This window comes from Bos indicus, chromosome 2 (assembly GCF_029378745.1).
Source record: "Bos indicus isolate NIAB-ARS_2022 breed Sahiwal x Tharparkar chromosome 2, NIAB-ARS_B.indTharparkar_mat_pri_1.0, whole genome shotgun sequence".
NCBI classification, from domain to species: domain Eukaryota; kingdom Metazoa; phylum Chordata; class Mammalia; order Artiodactyla; family Bovidae; genus Bos; species Bos indicus.
In genome coordinates this window covers 112,437,044-112,448,226 of record NC_091761.1, presented here as the reverse complement: position 1 = coordinate 112,448,226, position 11,183 = coordinate 112,437,044, and positions in this window count along the sequence as shown.

The window sequence follows — 11,183 nt, the reverse complement described above, 5'->3', positions numbered from 1 at the left end:
TTTGTTACAGGAAGTTGTCGTTTAGTTACTGAGTCCATGGACTGTAGCCCGCCAAGCTCCTCTGTCCATGGACTTCTCCAGGCAAGAATACTGGAGTAGGGTGCCATTGTCTTCTTCAGGCAATATTCCCAACCCAGGAATTGAACCTGCATCTTCTGCACTGCAGGTGGATTCTTTACCACTTTACCTAACAGGGAAGCCTGTTAGGGGGAGTAGAGAGGGAAGGAGAGGGACACACCTTGATTGACGAAAGTAAGTGAGCAAGGGTCTCAGCTGCACCCCATCTGTCCTTGGCTCTGACAGTGTCACAGAATCCAAGCTTGTACTGCTGGCCACATGACAGACCAATAAATCCAGAGACAAATTATTGACGCAAGGAATAGTGATATTATTCAGAAGCTGAGATGATGGTGGACAAGTGTCCCAAAGAACCATCTTACCTGGGTTTTGGATGCTAGTTTCTTTTACAGAACAAAGGTGGGGGCAGAGGTGAGGATGTAAAGTAAAAAGGGTGATCAGATCAGATCAGTCTCTCAGTCGTGTCCGACTCTTTGCAGCCCCATGAACTGCAGCACGCCAGGCCTCCCTGTCCATCACCAACTCCCGGAGTTCACTGAGACTCACGTCCATCGAGTCAGTGATGCCATATGTTGTTGCAAACATTTCCTGGTTCTGGGGACTAGAGGGGATGTATTCATTTCTTTCTTCCTGCAGTCATTCTTACGTGGGCTTGGTCAGGAGGTTTCCTGTGAACTGAGCAAAGATGTTTTAGTTTAACATTAAGGCACAGGAGATGGGGTTCCCAGAGATGGGCCATTATGTATACTTTAAGCTATAGGCAACATTCCTTTGTAGCAATTAACTTGTAGAAAAAGCGATACAAAGGTTAGAATAAAAGAAACAAATCCAATATGGAGTCAGATTTGTTCTTCTTTATTACAGCCGGGCTTTGTGGAACTGACCTTGGTCCTTTCACCACTGACAACAACCCAATTACACATAGGAGGTGCTGGAGGCAGGGGTGGGAGGAGGTGAAAACCCCTTCCTTCCCTCCCGGGTAGAGATTCAGAAAGGGGAGGGAAAGGGGAGAGAAAAGAATGGGTACAGACCCACTGTCTGTTAATTGGAAACTCCTAACTTTCATTTCCTTGTTATAAAACCTAGTCAGAAATTCCTGGGATAACTTAACCTTAACCCTGGATGCCTTTCTTTTTTTGACTGCCCAGGGGCTTCTCTAGTTGCAGAACCTGGGCTCAGTTGTCCCACGGAATGTGAGATCTTAGTTCAGCGGCCAAGGATCAAACCCGCATTCCCGCCACTGGACTGCGTACCTCCTGGCTTGGTGGCTCAGATGGTGAAGAATCTACCTGCAATGCATAGGTCTTAAGTTCAATCTCTGGATCGGGAAGATCCCCTAGAGAAGGGAATGGCTACCTACTCCAATTTTCATGTCTGGAGAATTCCATGCATAGAGGAGCCTGGCGGGCTACAGTCCATGGGTCACAAAGAGTTGGACAGGACTGAGCGACTAACAATGCATTGGAAGGCAGATTTTTTTTTTTTAGAGTTTTGGCTTTTTATTTTAAAATTTTTATTATTATTATTTTTTTTTACTTTACAATATTGTATTGGTTTTGCCATACATCAACATGCACTCGCCATGGGTGGAAGGCAGATTCTTAACCACTGGACCACCAGGGCAGTCCTCCCCGCCCCCCGCCCCCGGCTATCTTTCTTGTCTTATCTAAGCCACAGTGTGCGGATTTTTCCCCTCCCTTTGCTTTTCCTTCTTTCTCCGTACCCCTCCCTTTTCATTCCTTTGTCTTTCTTTTCCTTCTTTTCTCTTCCTTCTGTCTTTTCCTCCCTCTGTGTTTCTGTGGGGGTGTGAATTTGATACTCTCTTCATTCTTCACTCTGTTTAAAATACTTCGTCTTTGCAGCATTTCCCAAGATTCCTCAGGGATTGACCTGTAACTAGAACTTCTGACAGCTTGCCTTGGCTCAGCTCAGAGAGGATTAGATGGAAGGTTTACTTTTTCTCTGAGGACATTCTCTCCACTTCGCATTCATTGCTGGGATCCTGCTCCGTGGCTGTTCCACCTGCATCACTTAGAAATGAGCCTGTCTCTCCTCCCATGGCTCGCTCCTTCCTTTCACATCTCTCCAACCTTTCTCTGAGGTCTGAAGATATTTCCTGAGCATTTCTCACAATTAGCATTTTAAAATATTGTCCATCATTTGTGACAGGAAAACAAAAGGTGCTTATGGCTCCAGAGAGCACATAATGAGGATTTATGAAAAGTTGAGAAGTCTAGTTATTCCAGAGAATCTATCTGACACAATAAGGTCTCTGCTTAGCATGAACAAGGTATCCTATTTGAAAATTGCATTTGCCAGAGGTGATTCTGAGGTTTTTAAGAACAATAATTGTAAAGAAGAGCAACAATACTAAATCTTGAATTGACGATGACTGACTTAAGAACTTCCTTCCCAGGTGGGAGTTTCTCGCCTATGTATTTCCTGCTTTACACCAAGCCTGTAAGGTAGGTGCTACAATGATTCCCATTTCACAGATGAGAAAACCAAAGTACAGAGAGGTCAAGAGCCTAATCAGGAAGGGAGATCTCTGTTTCCATGTGATGCCTCCCTGCCTCCACACCTTGTGTCCTGACAACTGGCATGCCGCCCTGGTTTCCTCTTTACACGCCCCAGACCTGCCCTGGTGGGCTCCATCTTGTCCTGTAGGTTTTAGGGTACACACCCTGTCAGGACAGGCCTGACTAGATGATACCCTATTAAACCATCCTGGGCACCAGACGCTGCTGCGGTCCTAGGATTGTGGTTGATGCATGCTAATGTCTATTATAAATCATAATCCTTTTTATATCCATTTTCATGGGACAGCATTTGCATCTTGCAATTTTCTCTTGCTTTATGCAATGGTCTAAATTACGAAACCAAGTGTGACTGAATCTTAGCAGGACTGGACTTTTTAGTGGGGTGTGTGAACGCTTCCCTTGTTTTCCACTAGAGCATTAATCTGTCAGTAGAGGGCACTGTTGTTATACAATCGAATGACTGCAGGGGGCCTCTCCAAGCTTTTCCCCTCTGCTTCAATGCAAGAGAGTACAACATAGATATTTTTAAATTAATTTATATTCAGGAAATTTCCCCATAGGCGTCTCAGCAGGAGGTAGAGCCCACCTGAAACACTTTCCATCCTTGCATCCCTCGAGGTAGTCACGACGCCAATCTGGTGCTCTCCCCTGGAGGTTTGATGTGGGAAAACTCCTTTAGGCTCGGGGGTGACGGGCAGAAGTCCCAGGGAGAAGTGATGTCAGCCTTTGGCTTTCGGGCTTGTACCCCACACTGGTCCAGAGGCCTGATTTTGGTTGTGATTCATCCTCCTTTTGTTCTTTTGCATTTTTGGAGTCAGTTCTCCCAGCCTTCTGATAAATCTGTTTTCAGCTTGAATCAGTTACAATCAGTTCTGTTCTTGCACCAAATAACAGAGTGAAATCGAGTGAGACAGAGTGAGATCGGGGTTTGGGTCAAGCACAAAATTGGGGCACATCGTTAGGGAATTGTGTTTTCAAAGGGATAAACAAAGCTGGTTAAAACAGGTCGTTTGGGGGTTCAGTGTCTCTTTGAAGTTCTCTTGGCTTTGATTCTTTTGATTCTTTTCGTTTGGGATTGCTTCTTTCTTCTCCCTCACGGCTGGGACAGTAAGAAGACCCACCCCTGCCCCTTTAGCAGGCTAAGAAGGAAGCAGCAGGGGACTCACTGGGGGAGCAGAGTCCCTTCTGAGACTCAGGTCTGCTCTAGACTTGTCTAGGGACGGTGAAATGAACCCTATGTGCTACATGTGGTCTGGCTTAGGTCACCAGGAGGACAGGGCCTCCAGTTAGTTAGAGCTGTTTGGCTTATAAGCAAGAGAGACTGAGAACTTAGTTAAACAAAAAAAGAGAAAGAAGGAAAGCTACTGGATCAAAGCTACTGGATCCTTTAACTCAAAGTTTGCCTCAGAGAACCTTAGCCCCAGGGTCACATTCCACCAGCGAAGCCTCCTAGTGGAGAGACCAAGTCTTTTCTCGGAGTTCCAGAGAAGATTCTCTGATTGGTCTGGCCTGAGTCACATGTCCATACTTGGATCAATCACTGCACCCAGATGATGGGATTCTCTGATTGGTGAGGCTGTGGCTCCATATCTATTTCTGTGAATGAGATTTGGGGGGATACAAGAGGAGGAGTTAGCCCCACTGGAAGAAAATTTTCAAGTTTATTGACTATGCCAAAGCCTTTGACTGTGTGGATCACAACAAACTCTGGGAAATTCTTCAAGAGATGGGAATACCAGACCACCTGACTTGCCTCTTGAAAAATCTGTATGCAGGTCAGGAGGCAACAGTTAGAACTGGACATGAAACAACAGACCGGTTCCGAATAGGAAAAGGAGTATGTCAAGGCTGTATATTGTCACCCTGCTTATTTAACTTAGATGCAGAGTGCATCATGAGAAACGCTGGGCTGGGTGAAGCACAAGCTGGAATCAAGATTGCCAGGGGAAATATCAATAACCTCAGATATGCAGATGACACCACCTTTATGGCAGAAAGTGAAGAAGAACTAAAGAGCCTCTTGATGAAAGTGAAAGAGGGGAGTGAAAAGGTTGACTTAAAACTCAACATTCTGAAAACTAAGATTAGAGCATCTGGTCCTATCACTTCATGGGAAATAGATGGGGAAACAATGGAAACAGTGAAAGACTTTATTTTGGGGGGGGCTCCAAAAATCACTACAGATGGTGATTGCAGCCATGAAATTAAAAGATGCTTACTCCTTGGAAGAAAAGTTATGACCAACCTAGACAGCATATTAAAAAGCAGAGACATTACTTTGCAACAAAGGTCCGTCTAGTCAAGGCTATGGTTTTTCCAGTGGTCATGCATGGATGTGAGAGTTGGACTATAAAGAAAGCTGAGCACCAAAGAATTGATGCTTTTGAACTGTGGTGTTGGAAAAGACCCTTGAGAGTCCCTTGGACTGCAAGGAGATCCAACCAGTCCATTCTAAAGGAAATCAGTCCTGAATATTCATTGGAAGGACTGATGTTGAAGCTGAAACTCCAATACTTTGGTCACCTGATGGGAAGAACTGAGTCATTGGAAAAGACCCTGATGCTGAGAAAGATTGAAGGTGGGAGGAAAAGAAGATGACAGAGGATGAGATGGCTGGATGGCATCACTGACTCAATGGACATGAGTTTGAGTGGACTCCGGGAGTTGGTGATGGACAGGGAGGCCTGGCATGCTGCAGTCCGTGGGGTCTCAGAGTCAGACACGACTGAGTGACTGAACAGAAAATGTGGGTTCCCGTAGGAAAGGGACTTTTTATTTATCAGAAGTATTGAGAAGAGATGTTGGCAGACAATAGAAGCAGATGTCCTCTGCTGACTGCAACTCTAGCTGGTAAGGAAGGAACACCTTCTGTGTGGTCTCTGTGAGTAGAAATCTGGATGTAGCTCCTAGATGCCTTTTCCTTGCCACGAACCTAGTTTTTTTATTTTTTTAATAAAATCAATCTGGGGATAATTTTTTTTAATTAATTTATTTTATTTGATTGTGTTGAATCTTAGGTGCAGCCCACAGGCTCTTTGTTGCAGCATTGGTTGGGGGCTGGTGGTGGGTGGGGGTGGGGGCTTCTCTAGTTGTGGTGTGTGGGCCTTGTTACCCCATACATGTGGGATCTTAGTTCCCTGCATTGGAAGGCAGATTCTTAATCGCTGGACCACCAAGGAAGTCCCAAAAAACATAGTTTTGACAGCGTGAGACCTTTTAGCATCTGGCTTCCATCAGCCCCTTTTGTTTTCTTTTAAAACCTGTATTACTTTCCTAGAGTTGTTTAACAAATGACCATAAACATCATGGTGTAAAACAACAGAAAGTTATTCTATCACAGCTCCAGAAGCAGTTGTCAGAAATCAAGGTCAGACACGGGGCTGCTCTGCATCCAGGGACACATTGGAGAATCCCTCTCTGCCCTGTCCAGCGTCTCCAGATGTTCCTTGGCTGTGGTTGCAAAACTCTCATCTCTGCCTTCATGTCCACGTTACCTTCTTCTCTTCTTTATGTCTCCCTATGTCTCTTATCGGAGAAGGCAATGGCAACCCACTCCAGTACTCTTGCCTGGAAAATCCCATGGATGGAGGAGCCTGGTAGGCTGCAGTCCATGGGGTCCCTAGGAGTCGGACACGACTGAGCGACTTCACTTTCACTTTTCACTTTCATGCATTGGAGAAGGAAATGGCAACCCACTCCAGTGTTCTTGCCTGGAGAATCCCAGGGACGGGGGAGCCTGGTGGGCTGCCGTCTATGGGGTCGCACAGAGTTGGACACGACTGAAGTGACTTAGCAGCAACAGCATGTCTCTTATAGTGACACTTGACATTGGATTTCAGCACCCTTTCACCCTATACATAATTCAGGATGATCTCCTCTCAAGTTCTTTAACTTAATTACATTTGTAAAGACCCTTTTCCCAAAGCAGGTCACGTTTACAGGTGCTGGGAGTTAGGAGATGGACACGACTTTTGGGTGGACCACCGTTTGATCCACTGTAGAGCCCCTACAATGACATGGTTTACTTTGTTCTGGTTTAGTTATCTATTTGTACTGTCTGTCACTCTACTTTAGCTCACATTTCTCTCTCTGTCTCTCTCTCTCACACACACAGGCACTCATATACACACACAAATATAACCTCTGTCAGAGTTAGGACCTGTCATCTTTGTGACTGTAGTCATAAGACCTAAAACAGTACCTGAACCAGAGTGGACAGTGAGTGTTAGTTGATTGAATACAAGGATGAAAGAGTTGCTTTTCTTGGATTGTGTCCTGTTACCATGGGGGCAGGAGGAAAAGGGGACGACAGAGGATGAGATGGCTGGATGGCATCACCAACTTGATGGACATGAGTCTGAGTGAACTCCGGGAGTTGGTGATGGACAGGGAGGCCTGGCATGCTGCGATTCATGGGGTCGCAAAGAGCTGGACACGACTGAGCGACTGAACTGAACTGGAACTGGACCATGCCATCCATGTATTTAGTGAGCCCCTAACCCACTGCATTCATGCTGGCAGGTATCGATCTCCGTCTTCCATTTTAAAATTATTTATTTATTTATTTTTGGCTGCACTGTGTCTTCTCTTTTGCGTGGCCTTTTTCTAATTGTGCCGAGTGGGGGCTCCTCTTCCTTGCACTGCATGGGCTTCTTGTTGCATTGGCGTCTCTTGTGGAGCATGGGCTCCAGGCACTCGGGTTTCAGTAGTTGTGGCTCCCCAGATCTAAAGCACAGGCTCAGTAGTGGTGGCGCACAGGCTCAGTTGCTCCGGGGCACACGGGATCTTCCCAGACCAGGGATTGAACCAGTGTCCCCTACATAGGCAGGTAGATTCTTATCCACTGTGCCACCAGGGAAGTCCCTTCAATTTTCATATGTACTCTCTGAGGACTGTTTTTGTTTTTTGTTTTTTTTTAATAATTCTGGGTGAATGCTTCTGCCCTTTAATTCAGAGCAACAGAATTTATGTGCCAAGTGATGAGCTAGATGCCGCCCTAGGAGTTAATAGTAGATAAAGACATGTAGAAATACATATTGCCTAGATTTAGCCTTATTATAATTACCAGTCCAGCTGTAAACAATATTGACTTTCCCCCCTCCTCTCGATATTTGTCTCATCTCAAATTATAGATTAAGCTAGCAGTCCTTGGGCCATGTGTGCTCAGAGTCTTTAAGTATTTTTTTGATCTAACTCTCCTTTTTCAAGTCAGTCACCTCCCTCAATTTTTATTTCCTTAACTCAGCACTGAACAACTGAGACATGAAAAAGAGGCTTTAGCTGGACTCCAAATTGCTTCTAATAGATTGAAAAGTAGGAGGCTAAATCTTATTTTTGACTGCCTTAGTCTATTTTTTTTTTTTAATTATAATTAACATGCTTTGCCACCCAAGCAGTTCCCAGCACCTACTGGGAAGAAGTATGAATGGAGTAATTTCTCTTGAGAAACTTTCCAGACACAGAGATAATTGAGTGACAGCAGCGATGCCCCCACAGCTTTGCAGGTTGGTGTGTGAGCACCGTACGCACACGGAGGGTTTTGAAACGTCTTCTCAATAAATCTCCTTTGAGCCCCTACCTCCAAGCAGCACAGGGCTAGACACTTAGGAAACATTTGCCTGGTTTGGGACTGGAGGGATTAGAATTGATTCTTGCAGTTTTCTCATGAGAGAAAAGTTCTCACATTTTTGAAGAAAGTAGTCAGTGTACACTAGAGAACCAGGCTTCAATTAAATACGTTGCACATTGCTGTGCTAAGTGAGCAAGCTTTAGGAGGGCCCTGCAGACACCACAAAAATGTTCCCCAAGTGCAAAAGCATAAAAACATAACTGCCTTGCTTAGATGTTGCCCTACAAAACTTAACACAGGACTCCTAAGGAAAGAAGAGCAGATTGAGTCGATCCAGGAGATTCATAATTAGTGAACAAATCACTGCCTTAAATGGTTACTCAGTGGTTTTCCCCGCACGGAGGAGGGGCAGAGTTTGCTTTCAGTCACACCCATGAAAGTCTTGCTGAGGCCGAGTAATTTAGTGTAAAATCTGACTTTGGGACTATTTGCAGTTTGCCTAGGAAAATGAGGAATTCCAATGAGGCCACTGAGGCCTGCTTCATAAGGAACTTCTTTTTCCTTTTGTTGTGAGCATAATTTAGCAAATAAGCAAAACTTTAGCTCTGTCCTGGGAAGTCTGTATTAAATCTGAAGTGTTCCCTCATCACCTCTTGAATTCAATATGTTGGACACCATTCAGTTATACTGCAGACTGACATTTTTCTGTCCTATATGGTGCTCAAATGAAGATGATTAATTTCTGCGCCTATGTTAGGTTTTTGTAAGGACACTTCTGCTGAAAACTTAGGAGCTAGATGAGGAGGAAATGTACATAATGGAAACAAGCCAAGATGCTCTTGGCTGTGACTTGTGGCTGTGACCGGTTCCCTTGCTCCAAGAGGAGTGAGGGAGAATGTGCCTGGGAAAAAGGCAATGAGGAAAGATATTTTTAAATGTATTAAGAAAGAGATGCCAGAATCTCAGAAGTTTTTACAGAAAGGCAAAGGCTTTGTTTCTTTGAGTTGATAGCTCTGTAGTTTCTGCTCAATTATCCCTGGGTCAGACTTCCCCGGTGGTGCTAGTGGTAAAGAATCTGCCTACCAATGCAGGAGATGCAAGAGACTCAGGTTTCTTTGAGTTGATAGCTCTGTAGTTTCTGCTCAATTATCCCTGGGTCAGACTTCCCCGGTGGTGCTAGTGGTAAAGAATCTGCCTACCAATGCAGGAGATGCAAGAGACTCAGGTTCGATCCCTGGACTGGGAAGATGCCCTGGAGGAGGACCTGGCAGCCCACTCCAGGATTCTTGCCTGGAGAACCCATGAAAAGAGGAGCCTGGTGGGCTACAGTCCATAGGGTTGCAAAGGGTTGGACATGACTGAAGTGACTTAGCCCGCATCTCTGGGTCGTAGTCACACAAAGATTCAGTGAGGTCAACGTCCACAGGGTAAATGAGTGACTTAGGGGGTGGGAGTGACTGGGAGGTGCAGTTCTGCCCCATGAGAGACTGAAGGCAGAAAGGAGGGCTATGTCCCTGGTTGGTCATTTTATTTTGCAGACAAGGGGCAGTTGGGGGAGAAGGAAGGAATGAGTCTCCTCAGATAGAAGCCAACCACAGGAGCAGGAACAGGAACAGAAATCAGGCCAGGATCTGCTCTCAGCTGCCAGTGGCCAAGGCAGCAGGATCTTTTGTTTAAAGTGACAGGAGCTGAACCAAATTTCCTGATGCTCTGTGGATGTGTTGCCAGGGGGACAAGTGAAGGCTGCGGAGCATCCTAGACACGGTGGCTTAGTCAACGTGGGCTCAGAGCCAAAGTCCACTGGCTTCAGGCCTGGAACTAAGATAAATCCCTGAAGACAAGAGAAAGTGACACTGAGGTGTCTGTGTGTGTATGTGTGTTTTGTCCACCTGCCAAGGGGATGCACAGGTCTTTAGTAGGATAATAATCATCACTCAAGCATAATGAACACTCAATATGTCCAAGGTGATGTTCCTTTTTTAAAAAATATTTCTTTATTTGGCTGCACGGGCTGTTAGTTGTGGCATGCAGGGTCTTTGATCTTCATGGCAACATACAGGATCTTTAGTTGTGACATGAGAACTCTTGGTTGTGGCATGTGGGACTAGTTCCCTGATCAGGGATCAAACCCAGGCCCTCTGCATTGGGAGCACAGAGTTGTAGCTATTGGGTCTCCAGGGAAGTCCCTAAGGCCTTGTTCTAAGACTTTTTCGGTGTACAACTCAAAGTCTAAGATTTTTACTTATATGTGGCTCAGTTCAGTTCAGTTCAGTCGCTCCATCATGTCCGACTCTGCGACCCCATGAATCACAGCACGCCAGGCCTCCCTGTCCATCACCAACTCCCAGAGTTCACTCAAACTCATGTCTATCCAGTCAGTGATGCCATCCAGCCATCTCATCCTCTGTCGTCCCCTTCTCCTCCTGCCCCCAATCCCTCCCAGCATCAGGGTCTTTTCCAATGAGTCAACTCTTCACATGAGGTGGCCAAAGTATTGGAGTTTCAGCTTCAGCATCAGTCCTTCCAATGAACACCCAGGACTGATCTCCTTTAGGATGGACTGGTTGGATCTCCTTGCAGTCCAAGGGACTCTCAAGAGTCTTCTCCAACACCACAGTACAAAAGCATCAATTCTTCTGCTGCTGCTGCTAAGTCACTTCAGTTGTGTCTGACTCTGTGTGACCCCATAGACGGCAGCCCACCAGCCTCCCCCGTCCCTGGGATTCTCTAGGCAAGAACACTGGAGTGGGTTGCCATTTCCTTCTCCAATGCATAAAAGTGAAAAGTGAAAGTGAAGTCGCTCAGTCGTGTCCGATTCTTAGCGACCCCATGGACTGCAGCCTACCAGGCTCCTCCGTCCATAAGATTTTCCAGGCAAGAGTACTGGAGTGGGGTGCCATCGCCTTCTCTGCTTCTTCAGCACTCAGCTTTCTTCACAGTCCAATTCTCACATCCATACGTGACCACTGGAAAAACCATAGCCTTGACTAGACGAA